This window comes from Sapajus apella, unplaced genomic scaffold (genome assembly GCF_009761245.1).
Source record: "Sapajus apella isolate SASKATOON/1434 unplaced genomic scaffold, GSC_monkey_1.0 scaffold46, whole genome shotgun sequence".
NCBI classification, from domain to species: Eukaryota; Metazoa; Chordata; class Mammalia; order Primates; family Cebidae; genus Sapajus; species Sapajus apella.
Window position 1 is genome coordinate 3877144 of NW_022436986.1, and position 20532 is coordinate 3897675.

The 20532-nt window shown below is 41.4% G+C and overlaps 1 protein-coding gene and 1 long non-coding RNA gene across 5 annotated transcripts in view; one reads left to right on the plus strand and one right to left on the minus strand.

Moving 5' to 3' along the window:
* Positions 1–3788: 3788 nt before the first annotated feature.
* Positions 3789–4624, minus strand: LOC116524730. The gene is made up of 2 exons (XR_004257465.1): positions 4454–4624; positions 3789–3913 (listed from the first exon to the last, which is right to left on the minus strand). It is a non-coding gene; the product is annotated as an uncharacterized LOC116524730 (long non-coding RNA).
* TDRD7 (tudor domain containing 7) overlaps positions 4616–20532 on the plus strand; it is an 84915-nt gene continuing 68998 nt past the window's right edge. For 2 of the 4 annotated variants that reach the window (XM_032240129.1, XM_032240133.1), the window contains exon 1: positions 4616–4839. The gene's annotated coding sequence lies outside the window, so the exon portion shown is untranslated. Of the gene's footprint in view, positions 4840–20156; positions 20234–20532 lie in introns of all 4 variants that reach the window. The other 2 variants (XM_032240130.1, XM_032240132.1) reach the window with 2 other exon arrangements.

Here is a 20532-nt window from a genome sequence, read left to right on the forward strand (position 1 = left end):
AAGGGAGATGAGATATAAAATCACTTGTTATGTTCTTTCTGCTGTAAATATATTTGAAGAACAAAGCACTCTAGAAGCTCAGCTAAAAGAGTAGTGATTGTCAGGTGGGGGATTCGAAGAAGGCTTCCTGAGAGAGGAACTACTCCAGGCATTGAATAAGGGCATTACCAAGTCCCTGTTGTCCGTTTGATGGGACATAAAGTGATAGAAATGAAAGTTTTGTTTCTGGTTTTTGGTTTCTTTTGGGGGTCAATATAGAGAAGAAGGTGAGATCTCACTTCCAATATAGGAAGTGAGATGACAGCACCTAGAGGTCTATCAAGTTGTCACTCTAAATTCTGCAAGTGGCAAAGCTGCCTATGGTGGCTATAAAGTCTGAGAGGCTCTTAGAGGAAAGATGAGGAACGTATTGTTCTGAGGCTGTATTGCAGACACCAAAAGAGCTATTGGGTAAGAAACAAACAAAATGAACTACAGATATGTTCCTGGACCATGCTTGCTGTCTCACCCTCATTCTAAACTGTGCTTGCTGATGAGAGAAGAAAGAGCTGAAGGACAGAGATTCAACTCAACCAATAGTATTGGTCCTGCCTGCTTTGTACAGGTATTTTGGTGTTTGTATCCAATGTGACTCTCTCCAAATGAACAGGCTTCCCAGGTGTGGACAAAAATGCATGAAGGGCTTTGGATGGAGGTTTCACACTGGAAATATGTCCTTCTTTCTTTGCCGAGGATAAGCTGCCAACAAAGCCATCTTCCTTCCCCATATTTGGGCCTTGATTTGCACTTCCTTTCCATGGTAACCTCTCTCTTTTCTCTGGACAGGCACAATGACCTGTCAGGCTTCTGCTTAGTGGCCAGCTTTTACTGATCCCCCCTCCAATCTACCTTTCCTACCCTAAAAGCCACCTTGACCAGAGTACAAAGGACTTCTCTACAGCCCTTGAGGATGGGAAATTGTGCTTGCCTCTTTTAAAAGAGATCTGGATGCTCCTGGCCACAGCTCCTGTTGTCCAAAGACACGCTTGGGCTTTTGCAGAGGAAGAATGCCTTCTGCCCGAGTCCTCTTCATTTAGAAAACTCTGCTATTTGGCCCCAGAATATATGCTTTCCTCGAAGGAAATTTTTAACATGGGTTCACAGCAGAGCATTAAGGACTCCAAATCTTCTCTGAGATCATTCATCAAAATTTGCTTTCATCTATTCTGACATCCCCATAAAAAGGTAAGAACCATTGTGCCTAAAGAGTAACTAGTCTGTGCCATCTCTGATATCTCTTAAATCTCCTGAAATCCAATTATATCCAGGGTATGAGGGTGAATTCTTGAACTCCCTGGGCCTTGGACCACTTCACAAAGACAAAAAAACCACGATGTCCTAACCTGCCCTTGCTATGTTAGCTACCCAGGTAATTCTGAGAACCTCCTGATGTCTTGGACAAAAATCTACTTGCAGAACAGATACTTTACCCAAGAACACATATGAAGGACCATGAAACACATGAAGAGATGCTCAACATTACTAGTCATGAGGAAATGCAAATTGAAACCTCTGTTTGTTGTCCCTATACATCCACTGGAATGGCTAAAATTAGAAAGACAGACAACGCCAAGTGTTGGAGTAGATTTAGAGCAACTGGAAGTCTTACACATTGCCAAGGAGGGAGTAAAAGTGGGAGTCCAAAACAGTGAAGCTACATTAAAAAACAGTTTGGCGTTTTCTTAAAAAGTTAAGCATACACCTATCCCACAACCAGAAATTCTATTCCTAAGTCTTTATATCAAAAAACCATATCACCACACAAAGACCTTCATGTGGTTGTTATAACAGCTTTATTCGTAATAGCGCAAACTGGAAACAACACAAATGTAAATGTGAATGAATAAACAAATTGTGATAGAGCCATACAATGGCTTACTCTTCAGCACTAAAAAGGAACCAATGACTGGTATGTGCAACAACATGGATGACTTTCAAAAGCGTTATGCTAAGTGATGAAGCCAGACACAAAAGATTGCATCCTGCATGATTCCATTTATATGATATTCTAGAAAAGGCAAACCTGTGATGACAAAAATTAGATCAGTAGCTGCTAGGGGATAAAGGTGGGGGAGAGAATTAACTGTAAAGGGGCACAGGAGAAGTTTTGGAATTATGAACTAATTTTGTATATTGATTGTGGTGGTAGATACACAATTAAAGACATTGGTCAAAACTCATTAAACTGTACATTTAAATATTATATGTCAACTATCAGTAAAGCTGGTTTAAAATAACTAGCTGCAGAGCTTCATTTTTCTTCATGCATAGGACAGTCTAAACATGGAACATCTTTGCAAAAACAAAGGATCTTCAACTTGGGGTCAATTCACATGATTTTATGATTTATTCTACATATGAAACTCTGGAATTGTTTTTTTTAATTTCCTACTACTGCTAGCACCCTTTCCATTGGCAGCTGCTTTTTACATCTTTTCCATCTAAAATGTGGAGCCACAGGATGTTGTGAGCACTGCAGAGACCAAGTTGGGGCTGGCTGTCTTTTAGGTCTGTCTTGGCCCATTCCTGCTACTATAACAAAATATCTTAGACTGGATAATGTATAAATAATAGAAATGTATTTCTTACAGTTCTGGAGGCTTGGAAGTCTAAGGTCAGGGTGCCAACAGATTTGGCATCTTGTGAGGGCTTGTTCTCCACTTCAAAGATGGCACCCTCTTGCTGAATCCTCATACAGTGGAAGGGGCAGAAGGCTCCTTTGAGCCCTTAAGGGTGCTAATCCTACTCACAAGGATGAAGCCTTGTGAGTAGGCTTCTCAAAGGCCCCACCTGTCAACACCACAGCAATGGGGATTAGGTTTCAACATGAATTTTGTAGGGATACAAACATTCAGACCATAGCAAAGTCTATTAAAAATCCACTGCAATGTTTGGAGTAGACTGGAGGGGAGAGAAAGGAGAAAGGCATCTGAAATAGACTGAAATAGAGAAAAGGAGATGCAGAGAAATTCAGGAGAGACATTTAGGTAAACTTAGTCAGACACCAGATCTGGGATATGAAAGAGAACAGTGTTAAAGAAGAGCCCTGTTCAAAAATCTTGAACAATTCCCCACTGCCTGTGGGAAAACACCCAAATGTCTGAGCACTGGATATCAGGTTTTCCAGATCTACTTCCAATTTATCTTTTTATTGCCTACTGCACCTTTTTGCTGAATCAGAAGCTCTATAGGCACAGGCTTATCCACACTCTGTGGAAATTTGTTATTTAACAGCTGGTGTTCAATATAGGTTGATTGTCCATTCACCTTCTGACAGATGCTTGTATTCTTTCCATTTGGGGCTAGATCAACAAAATTTCTACGAGCATTCTTGTACAGGTGTTTGTGTGGACATATGCTTTCATTTCTCCTAGGTAAATACCTGGGAAAGAATTGCTGGGCCATCTGGTAGGTTTGGTACATCCCTACAATACCACTCAGCAATAAAAAGACATGAGCTACTACTACATGTAACAACAGGGATGAACATAATTTGCTGAATAAAAGAAGCCAGACAGCCCCCCAAAAGGGTAGTACATACGATTCCATATATAAAAGTTTTATATACCACTCTAGAAAAAGCAAACTAATCTACAGCAACAGAAAGCAGGTGAACAGTTCAGGGGGCAAGGGACAAGGTGGGACAAAAGATAAGAATTATAAACAATAAATAATACAACTTTTGGGGTGATGGATATATTACAGTGATGGTCTCACAGTGGTATATGAACGAAAAAATTATCAAACTGTACATTTTAAACCTTTATTGTATGTCTTATACATTGCAGTCAAGCTGTAATAAAATACTGGTTGAAGCAGCAGCAGGTTCTCAGTAAATGCGTATCAAATGATGCAGAGAAGTGTTCAATGTGGGCTGAAGCAGGTGCCCAATACGTGTCGGTGGAATTAATGTGCAGAAGAAATACATATTCACTTATGAGGTGTTCAATAATTTTAGAATGAATGGATAAATCTGACAGATATTTATCGCTGATGTGTGCAAGGCACTATCCTAGGCTCTGGGAATAGGTTAAGGAACCAAACAAAAATCCTTTGCTCACAGAGCTTTAATTTTAGGATGATAGCGGACAATAAAAACGTAAGTAAAAATACATATAGTGTGCTAGATAGGTGCTAAGGAGGAATACGGCCGAGAAGGGGGATAGGGAATGTCAAGGGAGGAGGTTGACATGTTAGAGACTGTGTCCACCGTCATTGAAAGGATGGTGCTTGAGAAAGGCCCGAAGGATATGGGCGGACAAGGTGGGTGGGTGTCTAGGGCAATAAAAAGTAACTGCTCCAGATGTTGAAGAAAATAATGTGCAGGAGTTGAACTGTTTGGAAGGAGGGTGAGCTCCATAGCAGCAGCCGCCCACACCCCCGCTGGGTCCCAGCTGGCCCGGCCCGCGCGTACCTGCGTAGTCCACCAGGAGGCGCTCCCGCCCCCTCCCCGCAGGCGTCTTCCGCCGCCGGCCGGTGCGTGGGCACGCGCAGAAACCGCTAGGCGGCGTCGGTTTCCCTTCCCACGCGCGGACGCCAGCGTGGGCCGACGCGGCCGGGGCGCCCGCGCGTGCGCAGAGCCGAGGCCGGGTTGCCCTCGAAGCGGGGCGGGGCGGGACGAAGCGGGGCGGGGCCGAGCAGGGCGGGGCGGGGGCTTGAGGTGATTCCCGAGTCGCAGGGCGGCTCCGGCGGTGCGGGGAAACCGAAAGTGGGCGGCGGCCGCGGCAGGGGCAGTGGTGGAGACGGCAGCGGGAGCTGGGCCCTGAGGCGCGGGGACGGGCCGTGGGCCCCTGAAACGAGGTGAGCGCAGGTTCTGCGGGCTCCGGGCGCGACAGGTGCCGAGCGACGTCGGACGAGATTTCGGGCGGGCGCGGCGCACCTGGGTCATCGGCGGGACCGCAGCCGGGGCCGGGGCTCTAACAGGCTCGGGGCCTCTTCCCTGCAGCCGCAGGGGCTTGCCCCGGCCCCGACGCCTGGGAATCGGGCTGGGCGCCGGGGGAGTTGGAGTTCCAGAGCGTTGTGTTTTAAATCTCTAAAGGGACCCCGCTCCGGGCCGGGCTGGACATTCACCCGGGAGTCGGACGGACCCTTCTGCCGCTTCGGAGGCTCTGCGCGGTGGGGAAAATGCAGCAGCGGGGTTTGGACGCGGGCGGGCGATGCGGACCAGGAAGTGGTTCCCGCTACCAGCGCGGCAGGCCGCAGCCGCCGCCCGCAGCGAGGGATGTCCGCGCTCCCCTATTTGAACCCATGTATTTTACACCACGAACTTCTCTTGAAGGTCTCTATAATCGGAAGACGAGCCCAGGCAGGCCGCTCAAGTAATGCAGGACACATATCCCCGTTCCTCTCAAACCGGGAGCATCCAGTGGGTACACAGCACCCAACTGGGAGGGAAGCATGGATCCGTGAATAAGTTGTCTCTCAACTTTCAGCAGCATCCGCTCAGCAGGGTCAGACTCTCAGCCTCAGCTTGCTAGGAGGGAGCTTGGAGCCGGCACTTCTTTCTGCTCCCATTCGCTTGAGAGGTATAATATATTTCCATTAATAGCTAAAGGTACCATTCCCAAATAATTTCTAAGAGCAGGGAGGGGAAACAACCACATTAGAACAAGTCCTGGCCCAAAAGAATTCTGATAACCCCCTAAGCCAACCAAACCAAAAAACCACAGATCTAGTTCATTAACCCTCCTCCCAACACCTCTCTGCTCTCCAGTTGTGCCGGTGGAAAAAAAAAATGCAAACAAATGTTCTCTCGAGAGAGATATGCAACAGCTTAGTGGCAGAAGTAAATCTTAGACCCAAATCCCTGTCTCTTCCTGGGCTGCCTTGATGTATATGAATGTGTTGCATGCTGCGAATAATGTGAACTTTGCAGACCTGGATTGAAATCTGTGCTTCTCATTTTACAAGTTGTGTGATCTTGAACAAATATATACTTTCTCTGAGCCTGGTTTTCTATGTGTCAGATAGAAATGTTTGACTTACTTTGCAAGGCTTTTTCAAGATAACAACTGTAAATCCTTTGCCTCGTAGTAATTGCCAAGCAGTATTCACTGTCTTCCTCCCAACAAACTGTCCATGTTTTACATAATTGTATTTTAGTTTTTCGAGGGCAGGGACACAGTTTATGTTTCCTATATAATCTAAATTGGCACATGGTGGATATTTTTGCATTTCCACTCAGTTGACATTCATTGAGCATCAGTTACATGCAAAGTACTGCTCTGGGAGTAGGGAATTGCACCCGGGACCAGCTGGATTAGAACTCACGTCTCCTATGCCCCAATCCAGGGTGCTTTGGTGGCTACAGCCTCCCTCTTTGGCAGTTACACAGTGAGGCTGTGAGGCAGCAGTTGGCAGTGCCTTCGGATTTCAGTCCCTGTAGATTGAAAATCAAAGGTAATCACCCTGCTGATGCCCTTTAAGTGTACAGGTTGAACATGGCTGAATGAACTGTTGTATTTTGCATCAAGAGATTTAAACTCCTTGAAGAACCCCTCTTTTAAGTTCTTTGTGCAATATAATCTAGTTGGATGCATACTGTGAATATAAAGAAAAAATACTTTATAGTCCAACTCTGAGTGCCTACTTTGTCAAGTGTTGTTTTCAAGAATTAAGATTTGACATAGAGTGCTTTGCATCTGGACACTTTCACAGAAGTTCCTTGGTGAAATTTTATATTTATGTGCACTGCTGTTTCCTTGTGCCAAACCCGCTTTTTTCCTCCCTGCACTCCCACCTCTGTACTTTTGAAAGCTTCATTCTTGTCATTATTTCCCTGTGAGCCAAATGTGTTTAGTTTTGTCTTTCAAACAAAAAATAATTAAGTTTGCAATTTTAGTTGAAAAGATGTATATATGCCAATCAGAACTTGATCAGCGCAAGCTGCCCAGTGTGACTTCAAAGTAAGCTTGGCAAAAAGCGTGTGCAGCTTTGTCGTGAGTAAGCAAACTCGGTTTTCATTAGATTTTTGGACCTTATTTCAGCCTTGAATGAATCCAAGGAAAGTTGAGAATCATGCCACTTGCCCACCTTTCTTATCTTCCTTGTGAAAAAAAAGAGACCTGAAGTGACTTGTCACAGGTAGTTAGTAGCAGAGCTAGGATTAAGACATAAACTCCTTACTAAGCCACTTTATTATCTCAGGGTTTGTTCTCTAGTATGTATGCTTACAGAAATCCCTTACTTGCATACATTCATGGTATGCAGTTAAAATGCATGAATAATTTGGAACTTGAAATCACAGAATAAAATAGGTAACTGCCTAAAAACCTCTTAAGGAAGTACACCATCACTTGAGGGCATTAATCATCATCTTTCCTTTAAAAACCAGTTGGTGAAGGAGTAATTGAGGTGGTAGCAAGCAGACTATCATTAGAAAGAAAAGAGCATTTTAAAGTATTGCAAAATGAGAAATCATTTATTGGGTAAAGATCTTAGGAAAAAAATCTTCCCTCTGAGGCTCAGTTTATTGATTTGTAAGATAAGGAGTTTGAGTTAGCCTAGATGATGCCTAAAATGTTTTGGCACAGACATTATGGGACTTTAAGGTCCCAGCTGTTGCTAAAATAGTGTCTTCAAGGAGAAGGGCAGCTAGTTATTAGAAGCATATGCCCTAAAGAGGTATCCAAATACTTCAAGATTGAATATCTAACCAAAAGAAGCTAAGAGATTAGTTGGTGTTTTCAGTTTACCCTAATAATTCTTCAGATTTGTTTTAAGATTTAGTGCCACTTGACAACTTAAATTCATGACATGAAAAATGAGGTAAGGAATATGAACCAAATAATACAGTTGGAAATAGTTGGGCAAAGAGAAACTTAGAGAAGAGAAAGCGTAGGAAGGGAGTCAGACTAGCCCAGCTAAAGGCCTTTGACACAGTAGCTAGAGGAAGCAGATAACGTGCAAATGACTGAGCCAGGGAGGATCAATCAAGGGTAGAAGGCATTTATCTGGGATACACCAAAACCAGGTTCTTTAGAATAGGACTTTCTCGGGCCATTTTCAGGTATAGTAAAGAGAAAAGCTGTGAATTGACACAATGTAGTTTTGAAGTAGAGTGAGAATTATTTTAGGCCACTTAAATTATTTAAATTTTGTTTCCCTAAAGATTGTCATCACTTTCCCCAACCCCCTGCCCCACTTCGTGTGCATTATTAGCATCTTGGATTAACAATTAATTGGGTATAAGCAAAGAGAAAAAGAAAAGCACAAAAGCATAAAAAAGATGTCAGGTGCAACAGTTAGCAATTCTTCTGCAATTCTTCTGGATTTGGGTGCCACAACGTTAAATCAGAACGTGGCAGCTCCCTGTTTTATGCCACTTAAGGACTAGTCATTAAACATGCCCCAAGGTTGCTGTCAGTGTTTCCTGAGTCAAAATTTACCCTCAGAAGCCAACTGTATACATTAGGAGCAACTGTCTGAAAGGAAGTCCTAGTTTGGAAACCAGAAACTGGGTTCTTATGATTCTGGCCATAAAGATGTGAGAGCTGGAACAGTTCCCTTGGGCCTCCGTTTCTTGATTTTAAGCTGAAGAGTTTGGAGGAGATAGTGATAAGGTGCCCACTAGTATTCCAAACTTCTCCCAGTTCCCCATTCAGAGTTGGGCCCACTGTCCCATGTTGCTTTCCTAACCAGGCAGGATCCAGGGACATGGTGGGATTGTGGTGGCAGGGAATCTGCTTCTAAACCCTTGCCAAAGCAGTATGTGGCTTTTTGCCTACAAGTTAGATAAGAAATCTTGGAGGAGAGCCTGTGGTGTTCTTACCAAGCCTGCCAGTTCGTAAGTGTGTTAATGAGGCAAGTAAGAAAATCTGGGCAAATGCTGATATTTTAAATCTAATGCCATACAAAACATTTATTTCTTCAATACACCAATGCTTGTGTTATTGTACTCTTAGCCATTGGGTGCATATATTCATAGACACCATGCTTCTAGGAAAATCTTTTTATTTAGTAACTACTGACTGTCAAGTATTGTGCAAAGCACATATAACTCCACTTTTGATGCTTTTATTCAGAGAGACCAGGAGGAGAAAAACAGTGACAGGAGGGAAGTAAAGATCAAATGCAGTCTGTCATGGCCAGTTTCTCCATGACTGTGGTCTTTGCTAGCTAACTTTGGCCAGTTTTTGAAATCAAAGGTGGTATAATCCAATAATTCCCCAGACCCACTTCCATTTTACTCTGTGCTCAGGAGTCTTGTTTAGCTCAAGTAGCCCCCATATTGACTAGGGAAGCTCTTGGGAATTTTAACCTGAGACTCCGTGATCTAAAACAGAAGATGGACAACTTCATTTCTCCAGCATAGCCTAACTTGTGGTCACCTGGGCTTGCACAACATTCTCAGATTCACAAAATAAAAATAACATGAATTCTCCAAAACGTATTTATCACAGTACTTTTAGAGAACAGAAATGAGGGGGGAAGAGGAAGAGAGCTGAAAGATACAAATGGCAGCTCTAAAATTTTGAGGAGCCACTTTAGAAAGACTTCCAGACTTAGTTTGTTCTGGGGGATACCTAAAAGTTTGCCTTTGGGACACTAATAGTTGAAATTCCCATGATATGCTTTCTTTTATGCTTTTAATGGATAGATGTCTAAGATAGTAAACTTTATTTTTTATAGGTAGAATGAAGTATTCCTATATACCTTGAGAGTATAATTCCCGTCTTCCAAAAGTCTCAAAAAAAGTCATCACGACCGAAGTAACAAAACTGAGAGCATTTTAAAAGTGATATAGATTAGAAAATAATGATTTTTTAAAAGCTTACACTTTCTTTTTCGTTCACTGCCTAAAGTGACGTTGCTATTGTGAGAATTGTGCATCAGACTGGCAAGACATGCATTTGAATATAATCACATTTAGTCTTCTAGGTTTTACTACATTTAACTGCTTCTCACTAGCTTTGAGACCCACAGTCTTTTATAGTCCAAGGGATTCCCCTTCCCTTCAAAAAGTTGTTTGCAAATAGAGAGTTATAGTCTTCCATGAAAGATAGCGTACTTTAAAAAAGCAGGCAGGAGAGGGAACTTAATTTACAGATTGCAACCATGTGGTCAAGTGTCTCCTCAAGTATGAGGCCATTTTCTAGAGCTTTAGAAAAATTTTGTGAAACCTCATACACTAGTGGTTGTACTTGTAGTATCCATTGGCCTATTAACTATGTAACTACCAAAAGCTATTGTGAATTTAGTATCAGTTTGTGTGGTGGATCCCAACGGTATCTGCATACTCTTTGAAAAAGAGGACTGTAAGTACATGTGAAACATTTACAAATATTCAAGCCATGCCTGCTGCTCATCAGGATATGTGGACTCCTTGCAATCATGTTGCGGCCTTGACGGGGCCTAATCCGGCACAGAGCGGACAGACTCAGAAATAATCTGCTTGATCCTCAGTCACAGTTTGATGTTGCGATTGGCTATCTCATTCATTTTATAAGAATTGTTCAAATGTGCAGGTAACTTTTTAGTAACTTATACTGGATTCAGAGTTATGCCTTTAATGGCCATTTATGCTGTATTTTAGTGAGTAGCAGAGAAAAGGAGTACTGTTAGGTAGATGGAGAATTTCTCATTCATTCAGCAAATATTTATTGAGCTCTTGTGGGCTAGGCATTAGGGATTTAGGAGTGAACAAAACAGACACAAATCCTTGCCTTGACGGAGCTTGCATTCAAGTTGGGAAGAAAGACAAAAACATTAAATGAAGAAAATATTGGATGGTGTTAAGTGCCAAGAAAAAAATCAGGGGAGCTGGCATCTCAGTTTTGACTTTGATAGGGTGGCCAGAGAAGGCCTTACTGTGGGGGTGACATTTGAGCAAATACTGTAGCCGAAGGAGGTGAGGCTGTGAGCCACATGTACGCCTGGAGTCAGGATGTCCCAGGTAGAGGAAATGGCAAGTGCAAAAGCCCTGTCGTGAGGCCATCCCAGGCACGTTCAAAGAAAAGCATGGGTGAGTGAAAATAAAGAGAAGAGAGAATTTAGATCAGAGAAGTGGGGGTTGCAGGCTATATAGGGCCCTTTTTGGCTCTTTAGGACTTGGCTTTTTGTCTGAGTGACACAGAAAGCATTAGAGGGTTTTAAGTGACATGATATGATAGTATGTATCATATGAAAGGATCATTCAGGCTGATGTGTGGAGAATAGATTGTAGGAGGTGAAGTGGAAGCAGAGAGCCCGGCTAAGAGCCCAGCTGCTCTGCTCCAGGAAAGAGATGTTGCTGGCATGGGTTAGGGCAACTGCCGTGGAGGTGGTGAAGAGTGAAAGAATTGTAGACATCCGCCTTCCATCTTTATGTATCACATTGCTTGGGGGAGGATTAAGAACTACTAACACTGATCCCCTTCATCTTACAGACGAGGAGACTGAGGCCCAGGAGAAGGGGCTTTTCCCAGCAAAATGAGTGAGCAGTGGCATTAAGCTTGGGGAGGCTCAGGCACAATCTTCTGCAATCCCCTGCCCTTCCCCCAAAACCAGATCAAAATATATCAATAGCCAGATGTTAGCAACTTTACTGTTGAAAGAAATATTTTAAAGTGAATTTTAAGTGTGATAATATGTGCATTAAAAAGGGGGTGAAAGTAGGAAGTATGTGTGTGACATAAGCGTCTCTCAGGTCAGATTGAGAAGCATAACTTAGAAAAACAGTTGGACAATGCCAAGAAACCAAGGTGGGTAAATGTGAGGTTGGATAGGGTGGGAAAAGTGAAAAATGAGGATGAGCACTTCTGTGCCGTGCAGATTCGCATTGCTATTTAATTTTCTTATTAGTTTCTCCCTTTTTTTGTTTTTTGAGTTTTGCTCTTGTTGCCCAGGCTGGAGTGCAATGGCGCAATCTCAGCTCACCACAACCTCTGCCCCCCAGGTTCAAGCGATTCTCCTGCTTTAGCCTCCCAAGTAGCTGGGATAATAGGCATGTGCCACCATGCTCGGCTAATTTTTTGTATTTTTAGTAGAAACAAGGTTTCTCCATGTTGGTCAGGCTGGTCTTGAACTCCCGACCTCGGGTGCTCTGCCCACCTTGGCCTCCCAAAGTGCTACATACCTTGTACTTGAATCATATCCGAGTATCTTGGGGCAAAGGATAGAACAATTAGGATAGAGATCACAAAACATCTACCATGTAAAGGAGAAGACACCTTTAAAGAGGGCGGGACTAGAGAAGCAAGCATTAGCCAAAGGTTCCTACCTCACTCTACTCTGTGGCCGTTAAACAGGTCATGGGTAGGAGTGAGGGGAAGACTGTCCCCAAATGCTGCACCTTAAAAAAGATTGTTAAGTGCCCTTTTTGGGTGATCCCTGCTGGCAGCTGTTTCAGAGCAGAAATAAGGAATATAGAGGGGGCATTTCAGGGACAGTGGTCTAAAATGGTTCTCGCGTGGGTCGAAGGAGTAGAAGGCTTTTGCAGAGGGCAGCCTGTGGAACAAGCCTCTGATTAGACTCTAAGACAGGGCTGGACCTGCCCTTTCAAATCTGCATCACAGTGTTCTGTTAGGTTTTAGTAACAGGACACCCATTCATAAAATGCATTTATCAGACATTTTCCCCCATAAATTGATTGCTGTCCACTCCTAATGTAGCCGAGGAGAAGTAGACCACAGAGGGGAGGTGGCAGTGGAGCAGATGCTCTTTCCAAAAAGAAGGGAAGGAGAAGGCCATGGAAACTCTCAAGGCAAAGGGTAAGGCCCTCTTACTGTAACTGTGGCAGGGGAATATAAAGTAGTCTGGCCAGGGAGGAGTCAGATATATTGAATAGCCTAATTTGATTCATTTACACTGGTCACACCCAGGTGGATATTTTCCCTGGATGCACGCTAACCACCTGACATTATATTTACATGCACTGTGTATGTAATTGATAGCCAAGGCCCACTTAGGCATACAGATACACAAAGATGCAAAGCCCAGTTTCACTCAGAAGAGCTCTAGATGAACTGCTGGGAGGAACTGGATTTTGAAGGGAAGAAGAGTATGTAGATGGGGAAGGTGAGATCAGAAATGAATAGTCAGGGTGGGTTGGCACTGAAGAGTAAGCAAGTGATGCTTTAGTATGTCCTCTTGTAAATTAAAACTTGGCCAGCCTTCACTGTGGTTTCCACTCCTGTGGAAATAACTGTATAGTAGTTCAGTGATCTTTGACTGGTGAGTCATGAACCCTTGTTAAAGTATTTTCTGTGTCATCAGGAGTTTACTATTCAGGAGCCAAAATTTGTACGTTAGCATTAACATCTGGCAACCGTGAAATATAGGTCCCAGAGCCATCCTCTTTCCTGCTCCCTGGCACTCATTCAAGTGTAGACTTCAGAGGTAGTGGAGGTGCACAGACTCTGCAGTTGTTCTCTGTCTCTGCCATGAATTTCTATTTAGTTTTAGAGTATCTCCAGCTGTTCCATTGTCTTGGAATCCACACCATCCCTGTGACTTAGTCAAGTGTGCTGTGGATTTCACACCACTGTATTTTTCCTTTATACTCTGCTTACTCTTTCTTTCCTGTCTTGTCTCCTGTTCTTAATTCATCAGGGTTTGTTGGGTGTTGTTCCCAGTACCAGTAGACAGGGTGATATAATGGAAAAAAATGTGGCCTTTGGCATCAAACAGATCTGGACTGAAACCCTAGCTTATCTACATCCTGTGATATCTTAATTATTTAACTTCTGAACCTTGGTTTCACATCTATAGGTTGAGGCTAATAGACTCCCAGAATTATTATGGATGTTAGACTTTTAGAAAAGCCATTTCTCGGCCGGGCGCGGTGGCTCACGCCTGTAACCCCAGCACTTTGGGAGGCCTAGGCGGGTGGATCACGAGGTCAAGAGATCGAGACCATCCTGGTCAACACGGTGAAACCCCGTCTCTACTAAAACTACAAAAAAAAAATTAGCTGGGCATGGTGGCGCGTGCCTGTAATCCCAGCTACTCAGGAGGCTGAGGCAGGAGAATTGCCTGAACCCAGGAGGCGGAGGTTGCGGTGAGCCGAGATCGCGCCATTGCACTCCAGCCTGGGTAACGAGAGAGAAACTCCGTCTCAAAAAAAAAAAAAAAAAAAGAAAAGCCATTTCTCAGAATTTACATATGAGAAATAAAAACGTATGCCCATCTAAACACTTGTACATGAATGGTCAAGGCAACTTTATTTATAATGTCTCAAAATTGGATGCAGCCCAAATGTGTATCAGCATTTGAATGGATAAACAAATTGTAGTATATCCATACAGTGGAATGCTACTCATCAATAAAAAGAAATGAACTGGTGTTAAATGCAGCAAAATAGATGAAACACAAAGCACTAGGCAAAAATAATTCATAGTGACAGAAAGCAGAGCGGTAGTTGCCAGGAGTCAGGGCAGTATGTGTATGAGCCAGAGAGGGTTGACTACAGAGAAGCACAACTTGAAGGAACTGTTTTATTGTTTTTGGTTTTGGTGTTTTTGTGTGTGTGTGTGGGGGGGTGCGGTTTAAAGATATGCTTCATATGCAATAAAAATCCCTTTTTATAGTCAATTCCTCCCCTCATCTCTAGCCCTTGGCAACCACTGATTTAATTTCTGTGCCTATAGTTTTGCCTTTTCCACACATAAATAGAATCATATAGTATGTAGCCTTTTGTGTCTGGCTTTTTCCTTTAGCATAATATGAGAGTCATACATGTTTTATGTATCAACAGTTTGTTCCAGTTACTGAATAGTATTCCACTGTATGGCTCTATAGATTGGTTTATCCACTCACCTTTTGGTAGACATTTGGATTTTTTCCAGTTTGAGAGCAGTTATAAATAATGCTGTTATATACATGTACAAGTTTCTGTGTGGATGTATGTCATTTCTCTTGGGCAATTAGTAGGAGAGGATTGTAGGATTATGCTTTACTTTGTAAGAAATTGTCAGACTGACTCGACGTGGTGGCTCACATCTGTAGTCCCAGCACTTTGGGAGGCCAAGGCGGGCGGATCACCTGAGGTCAGGAGTTTGAGATCAACCTGACCAATATAGTAAAACCCCGTCTCTACTAAAAATACAAAGAAATTAGCCGGGTGTGGTGGTGTGCGCCTGTAGTCCCAGCAACTCGGGAGGCTGAGACAGGAGAATTGCTTGAGTCTGAGTGGCAGAGGTTGTAGTGAGCCCAGATTGCACCACTGCACTCCAGTCTGGGCCACAGGGCTGGACTTTATCTCAACAAAAAAAAGAAAAGAAAAATTGTCAAACTATTTTCCAAGGTACTAGTTTGCATGCCCACCAGAAATGTATGAGAGGTCTAAATGCTCTGCATTCTCATCAACACTTCAAATTGTCTTTTTTAAAAAATTGAACCGTTCTAATAGATGTGTAGTGATACTTCATTGTGAATTTAATTTGCATTTCCCTAATAACTAATGCTGTTGAGCATCTTGCCATTTGTTTTTTTGCCATCTTCATTTTTACTTTAGCGACATGTGTGTTCAGGTGTTTTGCACATTTTAAATTCATCTCTTTATTACTGAGTTTTGAGTATTGTTTATATATGATGACCACCAACTTTACCAGGTGTGTTATGAAAATATCTCTCACTCGCTGTGGCTTTTCATTTTTTAACAGCTTTTGGAAGAGCAAAAATTTTAAGTTTTGATGAGATCCAATTTGTCAATTTCTTTTTTCTTTTTGAGACAGGTTCTCACTCTGTCACACCATCACGGCTCACTGCAGCCTCCCAAGTAGCTGGGACTACAGGCACGTGCCACTGTGTCTGGTTTGTGTGTGTGTATGTGTGTGTGTGTGTGTGTGTGTGTGTGTGTATATATATGTGTGTGTGGAGATAGAACCTCACTATGTTGTCCAGGCTGGCATCCACTATGTTGACCAGGCTGTGACCCATCTGCCTTTGTCTCCCAAAGTACTGGAATTACAGACATGAGCCACCATACCCAGCCAATTTTTTCTTCTATGGTTCTAAAAAGTCTTTGCTTAACCCAAGGCCACAAAGATTTACTCCTGTGTATTTTTTAGAAGTTTTACAGTATTAGCCTTTTCATTTAGGACCTTAATGATTTATTTTGAGTTAATTTTTTGTATATAGCATGAAGTTCATTATTTTCATGTGGATGATCAGCTTTGCTAGCACTATTTGTTGAACTTTCTTCATTGAATTTCCTTAGCATCTTTGTTGAAAATCAGTTTACTAGGCTAGGTGTGGTGGCTTACACCTGTAATGCCAGTACTTTGGAAAGCTAAGGTGGGTGGATCACATGAGGCCAGGAGTTTGAGACCAGCCTGGCCAACGTGGCAAAACCCTGTATATATTAAAAATACAAAGAAATTAGCCAGGTGTGGTGGCACATGCCTGTAATTCCAGCTACTCGGGAGGCTGAGATGCAAGAATTGCTTGAACCCAGGAGGCAGAGGTTGCAGTGAACCAAGATTGTACCACTGCACTCCAGCCTGGGCAACAGAGCAATACTCTGTCTCAAAAAAAAAAAAAATCAGTTTACCATATATAGGTTTATTTTTGGATTACATATTCTGTTCCATTGATCTATACAATTGTTCTTTTGATACTATTACATGATTTTGACTAATATAGTTTAATAGTAAGTCTTGAAATCAGCCTTATTGCACTGGCTAGAACCTCCACTATGATAATGAATAGGAGTGCTGAGGATGGACATTCTTGCATTGTTTCCAGTCTTAGGGAGACATTACTCTTTAGCTGTGAGTAATGATGTTACCTGTGGGTTTTTCACAGATGATCTTTGTCAGGCTAAGGACTTCCCATTTTATTCTAATTTTCTGAGAGTTTTTATCATAATTTTTTTTAAATTTTGTTAACTGTCTTTTCTTCACCTATTGATATGATTATATGGTTTAGTCTCCTTTAGTCTGTTGATGTAGTAAATTCTGTTGATTGACTTAATGAATATTGAACCATACTTGCATTCCTGGAATAAACTTTAACTGATTATTATGTCTTATTTTTTTCACTAATTGTTGGATTTTATTTGCTAATGTTTTCTTAAGAATTTTTGCATGTTCATGAGGGATATGATTTATACTTCATGTAGTGTCTTTGTTTAGTTTTGATATCAGCATAATGCTTGCCTCATAAAATGAGTTCAGAAATGATCTCTTCCCTTTATTTTCTGGAAGAGTCTGTAGGAGTAGTATTGATTCTTCCATAAATGTTTGGTAGAATTTGCCAGTAAAGCAATCTAGGCTTCAAGTTTTCTTTGTGTGAAAATTTTAAACTGTAAATTCAATTTCTCTAATAGTGATAGAGATATTTGAGGGTTATTTATTTCTTCCTGAGTAAACTTTGACATTTGTGTCTTTCAGTGAATTTATCAATTTCATCTAAGCTACAAACATATTGACATAACTTTTATCATATTCTCTTTTTAGTGTCTGTGGGATCTGCATTGATGGCCACTCTTTCAATTACATTATGATAATTTGTGCCTTCTATTTTTTTCTATCTTTCTAGGAGTTTATCAATTTTATTGATGGTTTTAAAGAACTAGTTTTAGTTTCATGATTCTTTTCTCTCCTGTCTTTAAGCTTCATTATTGATCTGTCTCATTTCAGAATTGATTTCCGGTCTCATCTTTATTTCCTTTCTTCTGCTTACTTTTGATATAAATTTCTTTTTGTTCTCAAAGTAGGAGATTAGATCATTGATTTGCTACTTTTCTTCTTTCTAACATTACTGCATCCAGCAGATTTTTACATATTGTGTCTTCATTTATTTAAAAAGATTTTTCTAATTTTGGGGGTAGGCTTTCTCTTTGACTCTTGGTTAGAAGTATGTTGTTAAACTTGCAAATACATGGGGATTGTTCATATATCTTTCTGTTACTGATACGTAATTTAATTTTGTTCTGTCCACAGAGTATACTTTTTATAATATGAGTTATTTAAAGTTGTTTAAATATCACTTTGAGTCCAAGAATATATTTTATTTTGGTGAATGTCTCGTGCTCTTGAAAAGAATGTATATTCTTCTGTCTTTGGAGTGGAGTGCTCAGTCAATATCATTAGGTCACTTTTGTTGGTAGTGTTTAGCTCTTTTATATATATATATATATTTATTTTTTGAGATGAAGTAATTCTATTGCCCAGGCTGGAGTGCAGTGGCATGATTTTGGCTCACTGCAACCTCCACTGCCTAGGTGTGTAGTAGACTATACTATATAGGCTTGCAAGTCCACTTAATAATGTTTGTACAATAACTAAATTACCTAACGATGCATTTCTCAGAATGTATCCTGATTTTTAAGTGACACATGACTATACACACACACACATCTGTGTGTGTACCTATCATCTATAAAAAGAATAAGAATACAGACCTAGTATAGGGCTTTTGTAGTTTATAGTATTAATTAAATGTTATTGGTCCTGGTGGTAGTAATTTGAAAAGAGTTAATCTTTAGTAATGGTAAGTACATAAGGCATACAGTCATACATTGACTAATGACAGGGATATGTTCTGAGAAATGCATTGTTAGGCAATTTTATTGTTGTGCAAACATTATAGAGTGGACTTACAAACCTAGACAGTAGAGCCTCCTAACACACCTGGGCTATATGGTGTAGCCTGTTGCTCCTAGGCTATAAACCTGCACCAGTGTAAACATTGGTGTATAAAGCAAAAAATGGCCTACCTATATAAGTCACTTACTATGAATGGAGCTTGCAGAACTGGAAGTTGCTCTTGGCAAGTCAGTGAGTGAATGGTGAATGCATGTGAAGGCCTAGGACATTACGGCACACTACTGTAGACTTATAAACACTACACTTAGGCAACACTAAATTTATTAAAAGTTTTCATTTCTTTTACTTTTTATTATTATTATTTTTTTGACACAAGTGTCATTCTGTCACCCTGGCTGGAGTGCAGTGTTGTGATCTTGGCTCATTTCATCCTTGACCTCCTGGGCTCAAGTGATTCTCCCACCTCAGCCTACTGAGTAGCTGGGACTACAGACATACGCTGCCACACCTAGCTAATTTTTATATTTTTTGTGGAGGTAGGGTTTCACTGTGTTGCTCAGGCTGGTCTTGAACTTCTGGGCTCAAGTGATTCTGCCCATCTTGGCCTCCCAAAGCGTTGGGACTACAGATGTGAGCCCCATGCATCTGGCCTTTTTTACTTTTTAAACTTTTTAAATTAAAAACGAAGCTAAAATCTTTTTTTTTTTTTTCAATTTAACAGTTTAATAGATTTTTTTTCCATTTATTTTATTGCATTTAAGGTTTTGGGGTACATGTGAAGAACATGCAAGATTGTTGCATAGGTACACACGTGGCAGTGTGATTTGCTGCCTTCTTCCCCATCACCTACGTCTCGCATCTCTCCCCTTGCTATCTATCCCCAACTCCCCACCCCCCACCGTCCCTCCCCTATTTCCCCCCAACTGACCCCAGTGTATAGTGCTCCCCTCCCTATGTCCATGTGTTCTCATTGTTCAGCACCCACCTATGAGTGAGAACATGTGGTGTTTGATCTTCTGTTCTTCTGTCAGTTTGCTGAGAATGATGGTTTCCAGGTTCATCCATGTCCCTACAAAGGACACAAACTCATCATTTTTGATGGCTGCATAATATTCCATGGTGTATATGTGCCACATTTTCCCTGTCCAGTCTATCATCGATGGGCATTTGGGTTGGTTCCAGGTCTTTGCTATTGTAAACAGTGCTGCAATGAACATTCGTGTGCACGTGTCCTTATAGTAGAACGATTTATAATCCTTTGGATATATACCCAGTAATGGGATTGCTGGGTCAAATGGAATTTCTATTTCTAGGTCCTTGAGGAATGAAGATAAAATCTTACACATTAGCCTCGCCCTATACAAGGCAAGGATCTTCAAGATATTACTAGGCCACAGGATTTTTTTCAGCTGCATTATGATCTTATAGAACCCCTTTTATATATGCAGTCCGTTGTTAACTAAAACACTGTTAAGTGTGCACATGACTATATAGATTTTCATTTGCTATTTAAACCTTGCTGTCACTTGAATATTATATTTATAATTAATAACAGGATAAGCAGGCTGATATTTTGTTTTCTTTTTAAGTTGGACAAATGATAGAATTGATATAATTGTCTCTCATTCTTCATTTCTGTTTTCTAAGCCAGAGAAAGAAAATGGATATTTGTCTAGAATTCTCTGCTGTCCAGTATAGTAGCCAATGGCCTAATTTAATTTAAGATAAAATTTTAGTTCCTCAGTCATCCTGGCCATATTTTAAGGGCCCAGAGCCATATGTGGACATTGTGGACATTGCAATAATATAAAACATTTCCATCATCACAGAAAGTTCTATTGAACAGCGCCATTGAAGGAAAAGTAACAAATTGTCCATGGTTTGCCTTCCTCTTTCCTTTAATAAAAGGATAAACTATTTTTTCCCCGGCTACTTATTCTCTGAATGTATCTCTTAGTATGTATCTGTACAGTCTCTGAATGTATCTCCTGAATTTGTCTATATTTTTTCTCTGCAGAACTAC